Below are 19,581 nucleotides of genomic sequence, written 5' to 3' on the forward strand. Positions count from 1 at the left end.
TGCTGTTAGTTATGATATATATACGCACATGAATTAACTTCTCCTAACTACCAAATGCCAAGTCATTTCACTTTGATTCTATCTATCTATCTATCTCTATCTCTGGATACTGCCAACCCCTCTTACGAGTGTTACAGGCAGGTATACATTGTATACATTTAAGAAACAGCTTTAAGATACATTATTTAAAATAATAACAAACTCTTAATCAAACAAATCATAACTAAATAGATGAAAAAACTTGCAATAATATTTTTTTATGTCTGCATTTACTACCTACAAGTGGTAAAAAAGTATGTTTCCATTGCTGTTACATGTTTCATGTATGCTACTATCCATGGAAATAAATGTTTGTATACTGTAGTAAGAATGTGCATTAAATTGATTTGAAGTCCTGAAAATTTGCAAAAAAATATATCTTATCTGGACTTAGAGATGTTAAATAATTTATAAAACATGTTTAAGATGTAAAATTACCTTTCAGTGTAAAAATGGCCTTGTGTGCGGAACCGGGTCCACTATTTATTATATTTGGCCCATTCCCGTCGCTTAAAATCAAGTGCGTCTAAAGTATGACCTAGTTAAGAGAGAAACGTTTTTGTCATCAGTTTTTATGGGCAAAAGATGTCATTTTCAAAATAATATCAAATATAAGAAGAATTTTTAACTATAAAATAATTTTCTTATTTTTCCTTAAAAAAGTGTACGACACCAGGTACACTGACTCTAGTACCTATTTGTAGATTTTTTTTCGAACTGTTTCTTAACATCATTGCGATGGCTCAGCGCAATACTGGTCTAAGTGACATTTTTACCAAAAATCACTTTTTTACATATTTTGATAATGTAAGGTCAAATACACATTCTGTGAAAATTTTAGGGTAATTAATGCTTTTTTTGCCTTTTTTATTTACATTTAAAATAAAAGTCTATCTCAGGTAGTTCAATTTTGTCAGTGCAATATAGGTCTAACTTGAGTTGGTCTCTTATTGCGATGTCTAATATATCAATTTTCCTCAAAAATGCTTGAGTTAGACCTTAAATGTTTCATTTCCAGGTACAGAATAATATGCATATCCCATTGAAATGTGTTATAAAGAATTTGAGAATTCATGAAAACACTAGAAATTATTTGCCTCCATCAGTGCTTTGTATAAATCGCGAAATATTAGCCAATTGCATAACATGTACAAGTAACTGTAAAAATCTTGAAAAAAATTAATAATAATTAAGTGTCACAATTAAACATTTATTTTGTCTTTGAAGTCATTACATCATATTACACTGTATTATTTGATAACATAAAGTGCAGTTGAAACTATCATTTTTGTACAATTTAGTAAAAGACAGTGTACATGTATGCTTCTCATGCACACATTTAAAATGGAAAATAACATGTGTTACACTTTAAGTGGATTCATAACCTGATCCCCCTCTAAAAATTCATTGTTTTTTAGTTTGACCTTTGTTTAATCATATGCTGAAATTTCCTAATTCTTAATTTTACACTTTGTTCATATTTATATAATGTGTTCTGCTTAAGATGGTGTAAGGGGGTAGACTGTACATTGTTTCACTGCCAAATCAAACTTAGCCTGTAACACAATAACAAATTTAAGGTTTGAAGCCGTTCCTGGGTTTTTATTTTTAAATTATGTATCTACTTCTGTATCACTCTCTTTAATCAAGTAAAGTTATTTAAGAAATAATATATCCCAAACTGTGATTTTATTGCTCATTAACATCACTGTTTGGAGTTCGGATGCGAGGAATTATATCACGAGGGCGTATCCTGAGTGATATAATGATGCGCATCCAAACGACAAACAGTAATGTTATCAAGCAATAAAATCACCAATTTGGATATATTATTTCGATTCTAACACGACATTAACAAATAAATGCTGCCGTACCCGATATTTAGCTAAATTGCACCTGATTTGTTTCCGTTCTTATTGTCAGCGCGTCACATTTTTAGTTGTTACGTCATGTGTATAATGATTACCTCGCATGTATAGAACGTCAAACAGCGATTTTATAGCATAATAACACACACTTTCGGTTCTTCTATGTTCAATAGAGAAAAATGCAGGTTGTGTTAGAAATATAAACTTTACACTATCAACTCAAACAATACAATAACAACATAGTGTCAACATGTGCAAATCACACTCTTCACAATACTTATATTATTGATACAATATCTTTCTGTCTGATGTGATATGTGCAGAAAAAATCAAAATATGCACACTTATACATTATAATGACCTTTTCAGTTCTTGTATTCTGATAATTTTTTACATCACACAGCTCCATTGAATTTTCGAGAGTGCAATTGTCAAAAACTCTTTGACTTATGTGGCAGAAACAGCTATAAGTTGATAAAAATGTTTCATTTTAGATCTAAAAGCCATTAATTTTACCTATCAAATTTAATGAAATTAAAAATGTAATGACTATCAACTGCTTTTGGTATAGTATCAGTGTCAATGAGAAAATTCAAACATTTATCCATTCTAATTGTTTAGTGCTAATCTAAGGTGTGCACATGGTGCTTCAGGTGTGCGCCTTTTCATATCTGAATGAGTAAGTGGTTGCAAGTGTTTAAAGCACATCTAACTTTACAAAAATGATTCTGAATTATATCATGTGCTAACAATACTTTGTTCTATGAATCCCTGATAGTGGGTTGTACTGCCCTACTTTTTTCTCTAAAATATGTTTGACAACCTCTTGTTATTTGGTCAAAATTTAGAGGTAAAATGACTTTGATATATAAAATGAAACACTTTTCTTAAGATATGCACAGTTTTCAGCAAAACATGTCATAAAATTTGCACATTACACTTTCAAAATATACTCTAAACAGTTGAGAAAGTAAATACAAAAGTTGTAATAAAAGCATGGTCTAACAGCGGTTTTCATTTTTGAAAATATTTGATATTTTTAAATGATTATATCATCAGAAAAGAGGACCACATACATTAAATTCATTAAGATTTAGCGCATAAGAGTAATATCGGAATCACAGCATTTAAGCACCAATGGTGGTAATGGTGTGCATTGAGAAAATAAAATGTGTCTTCTTTGTACAAATGTGAGAAACAAAATGTACATTCCCTGTTTTCAAAATTTGATGATATCATAATATATACCTGGATCGTCAGTCATCATTGTTCATGACTACTGTTCATAACACTATATGTATCAAAACTGTTTGCATTTTGTTTAGAATTCAAATTTATTGCACAGATAATCTGCAAAAGATCTTAAGTTAATCTGAATCTCAAACAAATTGAAAAAGAAGAAAGAAGTGTACTTTCATCTAAAGTCAGCTTGCATGATATATTAATAGAAAAATATTAAAGGATTTAGTCTTTGTAAAGTTCTTCTACAGACTTGCAGAATATTTTAAACAATGTTTAAATTAATAAAACAATTTTGTTCAAAATTTAAAATTTCATTTATATCAGAATATTTAACATAAAACAGGTCTAACTCAAATATTTGTACCACTTTTACCAAATTGCAAGAGGGAATTTGAGTCTAACTCAAGTTAGTCTTGTATTGCGCTCAGAATTTCAGCGCAATAAAGGTCTAACTCTAAAATACACAATTTGTAACATTTTAATAAAAAATTATATAAATGGCATTATTTCTTATTATAATTAATGTTAACATAGCAAAAAAATATTTTCTAATATAAGTATTTTTGAATAAAATCAGTTTTTTGTCTCTCCTGAACATTTTCAAAAATAGCAGTTAGACCAGTATTGCGCTGAGCCATCGATTGATACTTTAAGCTGTTCAAGAAACTTTTGCAAGCAATACATTGGGCATGTACCGAACAGACACTTCCTTTTGTAAATGTGTTAGAAAGTTGCATGCTCTATTATCAAGGCTTTAATTGAAGCTATGATTGTGTAAAGTAATTATGCTTAAAATTTGCGTTTGTAGATTCAAAATCAGTTTCAAAGAAGTTTTTATTTGGTACTCGAAAAGAAATCCATCTCTTTCTCTGAAGTGACTAATCTAGAGTCATGTCTACATGCCGCGAGGGGTTTGACATTTATGGAAGAAAGATAGAGTTGAATTTGGCTAAAACATATGGAACATGGGGACATGGCGGAGTGGTTAACGCGTCAGACTAGTAATCTAATGATCACTAGCCCCATGGGTTCAAACCCTGTCAAGGGCAAGTCATTGTTTCCTTGAGTAAGAAACTTTACAGATATTGCTCAGTTAATGGTTGGTTCAAGGAATTGATTCAAAAGTGTGTCTATAAGCTTATAGCTTCCTTCACAATCGAACTAAAATAAATTCTGTATAAACCAAACATATGGAAATTATACGACAACTCAATACTTATTGAACTATTATTATTGTCACAAAAGGAGCGGAAAGTACCTCTTTCATTTATTTTGAATTTTATTGTACGGATTAAATAAAAATTTCTACGGATTAAATAAAAATTTCTACGACACTGATTTTCTGCTGAAATTGTAGAATATAATCCGTGGTTGCTCAAATTTCTTTTTTTTTCTCATACGATTGTCATTTTTATTTAACCATCTGTATGTCAAATCTGTGTACATGATACAAAAAGTTATTTGTAATATATGTTTACTGTTATTTTTTTACATTGTGTACATGAACAAGATTTGATGAATGACAAAAGTTAAAATTTGATTTTCATTTACATTACAGCTTGGTTTTAATAACAGTTACAGCCCTGTTTTTGTTTGTTTTTGTTTTTTGTGTGTGTGTGTGTGAATTCTGATCCTCAGATGCAGTCCTGCTTTGAAAAAGTAAGATCTGTCATGCCAGGGGATATACCCATCCTTCAGACAGCTATGTTGTCCGTGTGCAACCAGTGAGATATCAAATGGTTCATAAGGGAATGATTAATAATTGTAATTTTTCAGAAATCTTTAGGGACTTCTTGCATTTTAGTAACTGAAATCTCTTTGGTACCTTTTGTCACATAAAGGCCTATTATGCCCCAGTTTTTTTTTTCAAAAGCATTTTCTATTTGATGTCATTTTAAAGTTTTCAAAAAGTTATTTTTGATCAGTTGCTTGAAATCAATCATTTATTGCTTTATTGTAATTTAGTATTTTGTATGGAAGGAAAAATACTACTTTGTTTACATTTTGCTCCTTTCATTACAAATAATTTCACAATCAGGGCTAATCTTTTATGTAATAAACATCTAACATGCTCTAAAACTATTATTTAGATATTACAAATCTTATATTTGCCTTTCATTAAGACGGAATAAATATTTTTATTTTTTTTAGCGATAATGTGTCTTTAAGATCTGGGTAAGATTTTTAATATCCTCAGATGCAAGTCTGTTAAAACAAAGTTAACACTGCTGTAAAAAGTTTGAAACATTTTATCAAGCGTTAATATAAGTTTTTACTACAAGTAATATCACAAGTAAAGGCAGCATTCCAGTGCCTGTACACATATATCAATATTGCCTGCAAGCATGGTTTCAGTATGAATTGATTCCTTGTTTGTAACAATAATAGTGCCAAAATTGTCATACCATCAGCAAAAAAAAGCAAGAAAAAATTCTTTACTTTTATACTCTCCAATACAATTTTATTAATGTACAATCTAAGAAACTAATAATTAATTTAGTGCTGCATTAGCTGCTCATTTTATCATGGAGATAAAATCTATATTGTGTGACAGGGAGTTTGATGACAGTATTGCATGCTGGGTATTATTCCATGGTTAAACACCAGAACACGCATTGTCTAGCAAATTGAAATATGATAAATTATTAGTGAGAGTAATACCTGGCATTGGGGTAGATTACTGTCTTTTGGGTCATTATGGCAGGAGAAGGTGACATTATAGAGTAGGTATATTACACCATTTAAGTGCATTTAGTAGCATATGGGGTGGTCTTGTAATCTTCACTTTCCTTCTACCCAATTACATTAGCCATACTGTTACATAAAGAAAACCTATATATTGTTTCTTTGAAGTGTTCATTAATTATTTACCTGACAGGTGCCTGAAATGTAATTGACGTAATATCTAATGATGGTCCAGCAGTATTGGCCTTGCAAGGATGAGTATTATGAGTCTCTGAAGACATATCAAAGATGTGCAGGCAATTAATGTAGGTAAGTAAAATATGTAATAAAGGGAGTGCAAAGCTTTCAATGATACTCTGACATTTGTGGAAGGTAATTGGTTAAGTATATTTTTTCGTGAATTGTATCAAAAATGATAAATCATTGAAGGAAGGCGAAAAAGTTTTATTTATTATCAAAATTTAGTATTTTGTCAGCTCAATAAGATTTTTCAACTTTTTTTATTTAAACTGGCTTCACTAACAACTTTAAAATGAACATGTGTTTGTATACGCATTTCGAATTACATTGCCTTCTTACCCGAGTGGTTAAGTTCACAGACTACAAGAAACTTGCCGCAAGTTACTTGTAGTCTGTGAACTTAACCACTCAGTTAAGATTACTTGCCTGTCAGTAATATAGGTTGTTTTACTCTAAAATATTTTTTTACCACTTACATCTCATCACTGCTGGGTTTGAATCCCACCATCAGTATTGAATTCTTTCATGTAAACAAGCTATAGGAGGACGTCAATGACCGAGTGGTAAAGGTCATGGACTTTAAAATCACTTGCCCTTCACCGCTGTTGATTCAAATCCAGACAGACACTTTGGATTCTTTCATGTGAGAATGCTATCCAGCTAGCTTACAGAACATTGGAGGTTTTACTTGATTGTCCATTTGTGCCTTAAAAAATGCACAGAGGGGCACCTGAGGTCTTCCTCCACCATAAAGCTTGAAAGTGTCCATATGACCTACACTGTGTTGGTGTAAGTAGAACCCAACAACAACAACAAAAAAAGTATGTAGCTGACATTTGGAATATCATTGACTGTACTTATATGCCCGATGGGCCCAGTAATGACATCACAGACTGTTGATGGCAGGTACTGTTATATACAAAACATCATAATTAGCATTATTATTATGATAATAACCAAACTAGAGTTGAAAATAGAATCTGCAATATGAGATGTATATAATTAACACAAGTAAAAAATCTCATTACAAGTTAATCAATTTTTTTAAAGCATAACAAACATTTGGGATAATTGATGATGTTGCCCTGGTTTTGTGGTAACCAATATATCAAATAGCAAAATATTGTTTCAAGTGAAATGCATACAGTAATCAATCTTATATAGCTGAAACACTATGTTTTTGTTTGTATACAACATGGGTACATGTATATGACACTGTGCAGCTTGTTAATGCTTTCTCAAAATAATTGCCCAACACATTGAAATGAGCCACATCACGACAAAACCAACATAATGGGTTTGCGACCAGCATCCGCGCAGTCTGATCAGGATCCATGCTGTTTGCTTATCAACTCTATTACAAGTGGAGAAACTGACAGCGAACAGCATGGATCCTGATCAGACTGCGCGGATGCGCAGGCTGGTCTGGATCCATGCTGGTCGTAAACCCATTATGTTGGTTTTGTCGTGACGCGGCTCAAATGATTTTTCTTTTTTATAAGATCATCATTGAAGCCTGCATGTATGACAAGTTCCAGTACATCTGGATCTTTAATGTCTCACTTTATATTAATTCAAATGGGAAATTAAATGTTTGTCTTTTGTGAGAGGTTTTTTGTCAGCAATATTTTTATTTGGAAATGATTTGTTGAATAGAATTTTACTGCAATTACCATACTGTTGAAAAAATTTATTCTTTCTATCAATGATTTTGTGGGCGGCATGGCCGAGTGGTTAACATGATGGACTAGTAATCTAGCGATTGCTAGCCGCATGGGTTCAAACCCCTTCAGGGGCAAGTCGTTGTTACCTTGAGCAAGGAACTAAACACTCATTGCTCAGTACTGGTTGGTTCTAGGAACGGATCCTAAAGTGTGTCTCCTTATAGCTTCCTACACAATTGAACTAAAATAAATGCTGTATAAACCAATGATTTTGTTATACTCATTATCTTCATGAACTAGATGAGATCATTACATGTATAAGAAGTAAGCCAGGAAATTTCTGAAAATTCAGTTTTGTAATAAGCTTATATTTTTTTTTTGAAAACAGCAACAACTTTTAATTTGAAAGACCTTAATTCTTGAAATGTTTATTTTCATATTTCTAAGGTCATGCAAAGTTTAAATAAATCCTTTGAAACAGTTTTCATTCTGTCTATACCAGAACTCTAGCAAATGTCCTTAAAACTGATAAGATATTTTCTTCATACTGCAAAATAAACACTGCATGCAAGAATTTTGCACTGGTATTTTGTACAAAAGAAGCAATCATGTGTATGACAAGAGTAATGATTTAAGTGGGGTCTTTAAAATATCATGTTCACCTTTGTTGTCGTCTGCTGTTTTGTTAATTATGTAATGATAGATAGATATTTGTTTCACCTTTTCATTTTGTACTTTTGCCTAAATTTGTTTTTTTACTTTATAGCTCTCAAAGGGGGCCTTACCAAGCTTGTCGGTAGTCTGACATTTGGTTTGAAATTATACATGGTTTAATAGTTCTGCAAGAAAAGGTCTTTGGTGATTTTTCAAGGGGTCCTCTGCTTGTAATTAAGGGTTCAACAAATACTGTCCTAATTTGTAATTCGGCTGATAAATAAACAAATTATGACAGTGTGTCAATGAAAAATGAACTTATGTCTTTATATAAGTCATGTTTAGCCTTGGAATACAATTTTTACCAGATTCATAGTGGAAGTGTAAATCATGATTTCTATGAATTTGCATATTTTAGGATACATCTATTTATATCTACTATGACTCATCTTGATGCACTTAAGAGATTAAAGTGCTATATGAAAATCATATAAGATAAGATAAATATTACATAAATATCTCCTTTATTTACTATTTCTGTAATTATGATATCCCTGTCTTTAGATACAATCTAATCTTGATAGACTGTGTTACATGTTTTTCTGGGTAATATGTTATAAACTCTGAAAATTCTCAGGTAGAGAGAACCAGTCTATAAAATTACCAGTTTGATACTCATTGCAGGTTTTTTTTAGAATGATTGAAGTTATAAATCAGACTGAGGTAGGAAGTGGGATATATTTATTATCTCTAAAACACCTGTTCTGTGTTGTTATGTAAGCAACTGTAGATAATGTTGAAATATTTTGTCTGGTTTTTTGAAATAAAAATGTTGATTTAAACAAGTTGAATATTTCAAAAGAAAAATAGTTTTCTGATAAAAAGTTATTTTAGAAATATAAAAAAAAACATAACACTTTGTGAAAATAAAATATCTTCTTGCAATGTTATGTATATTAAATGATTAACTATTAAAAAACAGGTACAAGATTTTTTTCATTTATATACTTAATAACACCCTCAATTCTATAAATGTATAATGTCTTGTCTAAAATAGCACTCTCCAGTTAAAAGTCAGGGCATTATAATTATTTTGGAGAGTACCAGAACCATTTTTTTCAAGCTCAGCTAGAACTTGTCAATATTTGAGCAGAGTTGTGGCCCTTTCCTATATTGTGAATAACATCACTTTATAGGGATATAAGCTGATCATGTGATTTACAGACTGATCCCAATTTAATGCAGATAGATGATGTACAAAATGTATTTTATAATGAAATTTATTTTTCTTCTATATTGCATAAAAATCTATATTAGGGGAAAAATTGGATTATACTTACAATGATTTTTGATGACAGAAATTATTTTGTAATTTGTTTGTTCCCGTGAGAGACCGATGTGGAAATTACCCTACTGTAGATAACTAGAACAGAAAATTTCTATATTATCTCCTTAATCAATTAACATCTCCACAAAGTGATCAAAGCTAAAGATGTTTTAAAAGGGGTTAAATGACCCTAGGAAGTATGTCATCAGCTCCCATTTTTCATACTTGAACAGTCCCTATAGAATCTTTATTTCATTATCTTTGCTTTTAACTGTTGAATCAGTTAGTATCTAAGACTACAAACTTATCTTTTAGATGTTAAGCCATCTGGTGAAACACTTTTTACATGCCTCATAAACAAGAGAAGAAAAACACATACACTGGTAAGTTAAAAACATTTACACATAATCTGGTAACAATCTGTTTGCTCATTACTCCCCTATTATCCTGGTTTTCTAACAGTCCTTTGGAATTAGATTTCATAGACACCAGATTAAATTATTTGAATTTCAGGCTTTACTTGTAGAACAGCTGTGGAAAGAGATTCATGTACAGCTGTCTGTCCACTTGTAATAAAATGAAATAAGAAAATATTGTTGTTCACTTTGTAATCATAATTTAAATCAGAAGTAAAAGGAGTATAGAATTATTTCTACACTAAGTCCAAAAAAAAGAAAGAAAAAAGTCCAGATGAAATTAATATAAGTCTGGGATCTTTTTTTTCTTACCATTAATTTTCAAAATGAAGTCTGGCTAAAAGAGAATTTGTCTGCAAGGTAACATTTTAGATATTGCTTAGTAATGGTTTTAAAACCAGATCATCACAAAATTACATTTTGAGAACAGAGCCAATGCATGTTGTTGCAATTTGACATTATCCCAATAGAAATTGCCAAATTAATTTGATATTGTAACCAGTTTTAGGACTGAATTGGGAAATCACTGTGTAAAAAAACTTGATTGCAAGGTTTCAGCCTATTTTGTTTTTCATTTCTGGTACTACTCAAACCACAATGCTTTGATGTTTCAATGAGCTAAAATCACAGAGTGTAATTGTATTGTATGTTATATGTTGTTTTATTGGATTCTTCACTCTCCTAGAATGATGTGATTCATTGCCATTGCATTCTCATCATTTAATGTGTGGAACTTGGGTTTTTAGTTACACCAACACATGTTCCAACATACAGTGAGAAAAAGTGAGGACCCAAGAGACACCTCTGTTAATATTTCTAGCACAAGGAGGCACCAAGTAGAGTGAGAACCCAAGATAAACCTCTGTTTATATTTCTAGCACAAGGAGGCACCAAGTAGAGTGAGAATCCAAGATAAACCTCTGTTAATATTTCTAGCACAATGAGGCACCAAGTAGAGTGAGAACTCAAGATAAACCTCTGTTTAATATTTCTAGCAGCAAGGAGAATGCACCAAGTAGAGTGAGAACTCAAGACAAACCTCTGTTTAATATTTCTAGCACAAGGAGGCACCAAGTAGAGTGAGAACTCAAGATAAACCTCTGTTTAATATTTCTAGCACAAGGAGGCAACCAAGTAGAGTGAGAACCCAAGATAAACCTCTGTTTATATTTCTAGCACAAGGAGGCACCAAGTAGAGTGAGAACCCAAGATAAACCTCTGTTTATATTTCTAGCACAAGGAGGCACCAAGTAGAGTGAGAACCCAAGATAAACCTCTGTTTATATTTCTGCACAAAGGAGGCACCAAGCAGAGTGAGAACCCAAGATAAACCTCTGTTTATATTTCTAGCACAAGGAGGCACCAAGTAGAGTGAGAACCCAAGATAAACCTCTGTTTAATATTTCTAGCACAAGGAGGCAACCAAGTGAGAGATAAACCTCTGTTATATTCTAGCACAAGAAGCACCAGTAGAGTGAGAATCCAAGATAAACTCTGTTAATATTTCTAGCCACAATGAGCACCAAGTAGAGTGAGAACTCAAGATAAACCTCTTTTTAATATTTCTAGCACAAGGAGGCACCAAGCAGAGTGAGAAACCCAAGATAAACCTCTGTTTTATTTTTTCTAGCACAAGGAGCACCAAGTAGAGTGAGAATCCAAGATAAACCTTCTGTTAATATTTCTAGCACACATGAAGGCACCTGTAGAGTGAAGACTCAAGATAAAACCTCTGTTAATATTTTCTAGCACAATGAGGCACCAAGTAGAGTGAGAATCCAAGATAAACCTCTGTTAATATTTTAGCACAATGAGCACCAGTGTAGAGTAGGAGTCAAGTTCATTGGTTTATATTTTCTTACACAAGACCAAGTAGAGTGAGAACCAAGATAAACCTCTGTTTATATTTCTAGCACAATGAGGCACCAAGTAGAGTGAGAACCCAAGAATAAACCTCTGTTAATATTTCTAGCACAAGGAGGCACCAAGTAGAGTGAGAATCCAAGATAAACCTCTGTTAATATTTCTAGCACAATGAGGCACCAAGTAGAGTGAGAACTCAAGATAAACCTCTGTTTATATTTCTAGCACAATGAGGCACCAAGTAGAGTGAGAACCCAAGATAAACCTCTGTTAATATTTCTAGCACAAGGAGGCACCAAGTAGAGTGAGAATCCAAGATAAACCTCTGTTAATATTTCTAGCACAATGAGGCAAGTAGAGTGAGAACCAAGATAGAACCTCTAGAAGATTTATATAAAGAGACAGAAGTAGAAAAGAAATCTCGGTTATATTTCTACACAATGAGGCACCAAGTAGAGTGAGAACCCAAGATAAACCTCTGTTAATATTTCTAGCACAAGGAGGCACCAAGTAGAGTGAGAGATTAAACCTCTGTTAATATTTCTAGCACAATGAGCACCAATTAGAGTGAGAACTCAAAACCTCTGTTTATATTTCTTTAGCACAAGGAGGCACCAAGTAGAGTGAGAACCCAAGATAAACCTCTGTTAATATTTCTAGCACAAGGAGGCACCAAGTAGAGTGAGAATCCAAGATAAACCTCTGTTAATATTTCTAGCACAATGAGGCAGCCAAGTAGAGTGAGAATCCAAGATAAACCTCTGTTGATATTTCTAGCACAAGGAGGCACCAAGTAGAGTGAGAACTCAAGATAAACCTCTGTTAATATTTCTAGCACAAGGAGGCACCAAGTAGAGTGAGAACCCAAGATAAACCTCTGTTAATATTTCTAGCACAAGGAGGCACCAAGTAGAGTGAGAACCCAAGATAAACCTCTGTTAATATTTCTAGCACAAGGAGGCACCAAGTAGAGTGAGAACTCAAGATAAACCTCTGTTAATATTTCTAGCACAAGGAGGCACCAAGTAGAGTGAGAACTCAAGATAAACCTCTGTTTATATTTCTAGCACAAGGAGGCACCAAGTAGAGTGAGAACCCAAGATAAACCTCTGTTTATATTTTAGCATAATGAGACATTATGTAGAGTGAGGACCCAAGGTTCACCTTTGTTTATATATTTCTAACACAAGAAGGCATCTGGTAGAGTTAGGACCCAAGGTGCACCTCTGTGTGATATATATAGCAGAAGGAGGTACCAAGTAGAGCCACCAACCTAACATTTACTAGCTGGTAAAAAATTCAGCGTCCCTGTGAGATTCCAACCCAAATCAGTTAGAAACAAGTGATAAGATGTTGGCAAGCTTGACCACTCAGCTACTGTGGCATATTCACTTTTTGAGCGTTGACCTGAAACTAAATAATTTATTAGGTTTGTTGCTTTAAAAAGATAACAGACTAAACAAGTTTGACCTAAAGAGAAATCTTGCAGTTGAGTTATATTAATCTTGTATGTTTGAAGAAGTCACATGGGCACTTAATGGTTTATAATTAATGAAATGTTTTAGGTGTTGCCCATTATAGACAAAAAAAGAAAATACATAATTATTTACACAAATAAACAAATACAGCCTCTTGACAGACTAAACATTTTCTTAAGGAGCTTTATAACACAAGCTTGTTTAGAGATATATTTGGAAATTCTATAATAAAGCAACATGCAGTAACCTTTGTATGGTTTAATGCAGTGGTGCTCTCTTGTATGTAGAATGTCTATGTCACTTGACAGGGAGACCATGGCCAGCTTCACACAGTTTTGTTGTCTAACCTTTCTAGTCTGACCAGTTGAAGACTGACTTGTTGTTATCACTAACTAAGGTGTAGTTTGAAAAGTTGCTATTACTGACTAGGTGTTGTAAGCTCACAAATTGTTGTTTATTTTGACCAGTTGTAGTCTTACCAGTTGTTATAACTGACTAATTGAACACTGACCAGTTGTTATCACTGACCATTTGTAGCCTTACCAGTTGTTACACTGACCAGTTGTGGTCTGACCAGTTAAAATCACTAACCAGTTGTAATCACTGACCAGTTGAAATCACTGACCAGTTGTAATCACTGACCAGTTGTAATCACTGACAAGTTGTAATCACTGACCAGTTGTAATCACTGACAAGTTGTAATCACTGACCAGTTGTAATCACTGACCAGTTGTAATCACTGACCAGTTGTAATCACTGACCAGTTGTAATCACTGACAAGTTGTAATCACTGACCAGTTGTAATCACTGACAAGTTGTAATCACTGACAAGTTGTAATCACTGACCAGTTGTAATCACTGACCAGTTGTAGTCTTACCAGTTGTTATAACTGACTAATTGAACACTGACCAGTTGTAATCACTGACCATTTGTAGCCTTACCAGTTGTTACACTGACCAGTTGTGGTCTGACCAGTTAAAATCACTAACCAGTTGTAATCACTGACCAGTTGAAATCACTGACCAGTTGTAGTCTTACCAGTTAAAATCACTGACCAGTTGAAATCACTGACCAGTTGTGGTCTGACCAGTTAAAATCACTAACCAGTTGTAATCACTGACAAGTTTAAATCACTGACCAGTTGTTATCACTGACCAGTTGTTATCACAGACCAGTTGTAATCACTGACCAGTTGAAATCACTGACCAGTTGTTATCACAGACCAGTTATAATCACTGACAAGTTTAAATCACTGACCAGTTGTTATCACAGACCAGTTATAATCACTGACAAGTTGAAAACACTGACCAGTTAAAATCACTAACCAGTTATAATCACTGACAATTTTAAATCACTTGACCAGTTGAAATCACTGACCAGTTGTTATCACAGACCAGTTATAATCACTGACAAGTTTAAATCACTGACCAGTTGTTATCACAGACCAGTTATAATCACTGACAAGTTGAAATCACTGACCAGTTAAAATCACTAACCAGTTATAATCACTGACAAGTTTAAATCACTGACCAGTTGAAATCACTGACTAGTTGTTATCACAGACCAGTTATAATCACTGACAAGTTTAAATCACTGACCAGTTGAAATCACTGACCAGTTGTTATCACTGACCAGTTAAAATCACTAACCAGTTGTAATCACTGACAAGTTTTAATCACTGACCAGTTGAAATCACTGACCAGTTGTAATCACAGACCAGTTATAATCACTGATAATCACTGACAAGTTATAATCATTGACCAGTTGTAATTTCTGACCATTTATAATTTCTGACCAGTTGTAATTTATGACCAGTTGTCATTTATGACCAGTTGTTATTTATGACCAGTTGTTATTATTGACAAGTTGTAATCATCGCTCAGTTGTAATCACTGACCAGTTGTAATTACTGACAAGTTGTAATCACTGATCAGTTGTAATCACTGACAAGTTGTAATCACTGACCAGTTGTAATCACTGACAAGTTGTAATCACTGACCAGTTTTAATCACCAACAAGTTGGAATCACTGACCAGTTATAATTAGTGACCAGTTGTAATTTCTGACCATTTATAATTTCTGACCAGTTGTAATTTATGACCAGTTGTCATTTATGACCAGTTGTTATTATTGACAAGTTGTAACCACTGACAAGTAGTAATCACTGACCAGTTGATATCACTGACCATTTATAATCTGACCAAAGTCTATTTGCTTAAATTTGTTGTACCTGCTTAACAGCCTAGTATTTTGATATTGAATTCCCTTATATTCTAAGCTAAGGTCGTTTCATTACTTTACTGCAATAAAGGTTAAATGCCTGGCGCAGCAGTAAATAACTTGTATTGTTGGTCACAACCATTAATAAGTAATAAACATTTGTCCAGTGTATTGCTTATATTCAACTAATTGGTGTACTTCAATCAGACAAAGTGATGTGGAAAATGTGTTTATAATGTTAATCAATTGTTCTTTTGTGCTTGGCTTGCTATAATCAATTATGTTAGGTCATAATCAATTGTACAAAGTCAAAACAGTGGTAGAATTTCAATTTCCTCAAACAAAAACAGGTTGTCATATTTGCATAGGGAACATGGATAAAATAAATCATAGAAGCAGAATATCATCAATTGTCATGGAACATATTCTATTTAAATTCAGTATCTTGATGTGTTATTGTTCATTCTTAAAGCAGATTTATCCTAATTTTCATGATAATTTTGAAAATATGTTTAAAAGTAAAATATTGCAAAGTGAACAAAGAAAGTAATTTATATATTGCAACCGGCACTTACAATCCACATAAATTAAAAAAATTGGGTCGAAATATGCAAAAATAGCCCTTACTGCGTTAGTTACGCAGTAGAAATATGGTGATAAATACTGCAAAATCAATCATTAATCGCACAAAAGATATAAATAATTACTTGAATCTAAATACTTTTCTTACAATCTTAGTGCGTTTTCCAAAAGTTTGATTTTCTTAAAATATTTTGGCTCATCTGGAGGCATGCAGCTTTAATTAAAGTGCTGTTCTTTACCTCATATTTTTTGTAACAATCTATTTTGCTTCATCTAAAGGTATACTTCTGACAGTCAAAGTTATAGAATAATAAAAAACTTGCATATTACAGAATAACTTAATGCTACTGTACTTATTTCTCAGTAAGGAGGATATCTAAAGGAAAAGTTGAAGGACTAGTTAGTCTACATGATGTGACTGGGTGGGGTACGATTTAAATAATGAATCAGCACATTTAAAAAAAAGACATTGTGCTCACTGCTACTAGATGACACCTACATGTATTATAACTTAAACAGTTGTTGAGAAAAACACTAAAATCAAATATATATACACAATCCATTAAAATAATCATTGCTATTCAGAAATTATCTACTTAAGGTAGTGTATGAATACATCTAACTGCGCCCTTTATTTTGTGGTTTATTTTGGTAAGACTTACAATGTTAGCTCTTGTTCTCTATAAATTTGTTAAACTTATCAAGTTTTATCATTAATTTGTTGACCAAAGTCCATCATTGACGTAAATTGACCAATTAGATTTACTTAAACTATCATGAACCACTACTATGAAGGGCGGTGTATTGTGTAAATGGTCACTAAAATTAGATTTAATGACCATTATTTAAAAGTGAATGTAAGGAGCTAAATCATGTAATCCTAAGAAGCCATGAGAGTACACTAAGTAAATGCTGGACATTATCATTTGAGCCGTGCCATGACAAAACCAACATAATGGGTTTGCGACCAGCATGGATTCAGACCAGCCTGCGCATCCGTGCAGTCTGATCAGGATCCATGCTGTTCTCTTACCAACTCTATTACAAGTAGAGAAACTGATAGCGAACAGCATGGATCCTGATCAGACTGCGCGGATGCGCAGGCTGGTCTGGATCCATGCTGGTCTCAAACCCATTATGTTGGTTTTGTCATGGCGCGGCTCATTTGTCATGCTAAATAAGCAGCACTCATTACCTCTGAATTTGGATTACTTGGGGATCAGACCCATACTGTAGTCTGCAATCTTTACTTTTTTCAGACATGATGGTAGATTCATGTAAAAATGATTTAAAAACAAGTTTAATGATTAAGATAGATGCCCAGTTTGTGTTAAAATGCTATTTTTTTTCATTGACAGTTTAAAGGGACGTGGGTTGGGGTAGGGGTGTTGGTTAGGCTGTTGGATAGGGTCTGTCCCCCATGTGTCTTGGTGGAACTTGGGCTAGCACATATTCCTACATTTCAATGCTGTTGAAGTTTGATTTTTTATTGCTGGTCTATAGATGCATTTTTCACAGTCCCATATAGCAGAAGATTTGTACCTAAAGCTAAATACTGTTTGGACTTTGTAGCACATCTACATAAAATACATCAAAGAAAAGCACTGTCACTGTGGAAAAATCCATCAAAACCTTGTCATTAAAGAAAGCTGAAAAATAATCTATTCCCCTATTCATCTTTTAGAACCTATTAAATGTAACATTGCGAGAAAAATTATTCAGTCTGTCAGCTATGCTCCCTTCGCAGCTCTCTGAATACACTCGCGCTACTTCAAAGAATGTGAGCGATAGTGAAACATTGGACCAATGCACAGGAGAGTATCTGTCAGCTTGAACCCAGGACCCTCAGAATACCGCTCTAAAGCTATCCTAACACAACTACAGGGCTGCTTACACATTTTCTCACCTAATAGTGCACAGTTCTTTATAGTGACAGAAGCACTGAAGATTATGTACATGTAATTGTGATTTTTAGATAGCCAAATGAGCTGCGTATCATTGTTATTCTGAAGTTGAATATTGAATGCATATCAATGTGTTTATTTGATCAGAGTGCGTTGAGTTGATATTGTTTATGTGCTTTACACCCTCTCGATATTGTCACACATAATTGGTCATATGGTATGTTGGTATGTCACCAAACAGGTCACTTTCATAGTACAGTGATAGATTATTTATGTTATATGCAGTTATCTAAGGTAAGCTAATAAATACCTTAGTAAACTTGTAGGTGTGGATTTATGTTACCAGTAAGTGCCCAGATTTGACTGTTATTGTCGATTTTGCACTATTATTGTTGATATTTATGGTCAGCTGTAGTTTTTCTTAAGACATTTGTTACGTACTTAAAAGGATCAGACAGTTTAAAGTGTTAATCATTTGGCCATCATTTGTTATTTTACAAATACTGTGTCATCTTGTTGAACAATACAAAAACAAAAAATCCTATTTAAAGACCAGTATGGCTATCTGTTTAAATTCCTGGATAAAATTTTGAATGCATTGCATGTGAAGTGTGGTTTTATTTTGTTTCAGTTATTTAAATGACTTCAGTTTTTACAGAAAATGAACTAGTATTCTGTATAATCATTGAACTGTCTTTCATTTTGTTCCATACTTAACTTTTATGCCCCCACTATTTATATATATACTATTATATAGCTTTGCCTGTGGCCTGTCATCGAGCTGTCACTCCGTCCTGTCCTTCCGTTACTGATACAACAGTGGAATGTATGTTTGTTTCATTTTACGCCTTTTCCCAACAGTATTTCATTCATATAGGCGAGTAGTTTCCTAACCATTGTTTCTGGAGAATTACACCAGTACTAGACTACCTTCCTCCGCACTAAACTACCAAAGCATCTCCCGGGGATCGAACCCACGCCAATGAGGGAACTGGATTAGTCATTGAAGTCATTGACTCTAACCCCTCGACCACAGAGGCGGTGTGTAATGTAGAAAAAGACGATTGTTTGGTACAACATTATTTGGTATTTTGGTATTTGGATTAAGTTAGAATATGGTTATAGTTTTTCAGTCTTTATTGTTTGGAACTCTGGCAATTTTTCTCTTCTGTAAGACTCACCATGGTCTGGTTGTTATCCTGATGAAATAAAACATGACTCCCTCCTCTGAAGATCTTGCCACTGCCATCCCCAGAATGACAGTTTATTTACAGCAACTTTTGACTATTATAAATTGTCTTTCATTCTTAAGGACATGGTTTTACCATTTCAACTCTTGCCTTTGACCATAGCACTAAGTAGTTAAGTCTCACCATAAATGACTGTGCCCCCTTATTT

At 33.3% G+C, this 19,581-nt stretch overlaps 1 protein-coding gene across 1 annotated transcript in view; it reads left to right on the forward strand.

The window, feature by feature from the left end:
• Positions 1-6,009: 6,009 nt before the first annotated feature.
• The window catches only part of LOC132759983 (breast cancer anti-estrogen resistance protein 1-like), a 61,068-nt gene continuing 47,496 nt past the window's right edge, over positions 6,010-19,581 (forward strand). Inside the window, 2 exon segments of the mRNA XM_060751861.1 lie at positions 6,010-6,143; positions 10,035-10,102. The gene's annotated coding sequence lies outside the window, so the exon portion shown is untranslated.

Source organism: Ruditapes philippinarum, unplaced genomic scaffold (assembly GCF_026571515.1).
Source record: "Ruditapes philippinarum isolate M1 unplaced genomic scaffold, ASM2657151v2 ctg339_1_1_1_1, whole genome shotgun sequence".
Taxonomy (NCBI): Eukaryota; Metazoa; Mollusca; class Bivalvia; order Venerida; family Veneridae; genus Ruditapes; species Ruditapes philippinarum.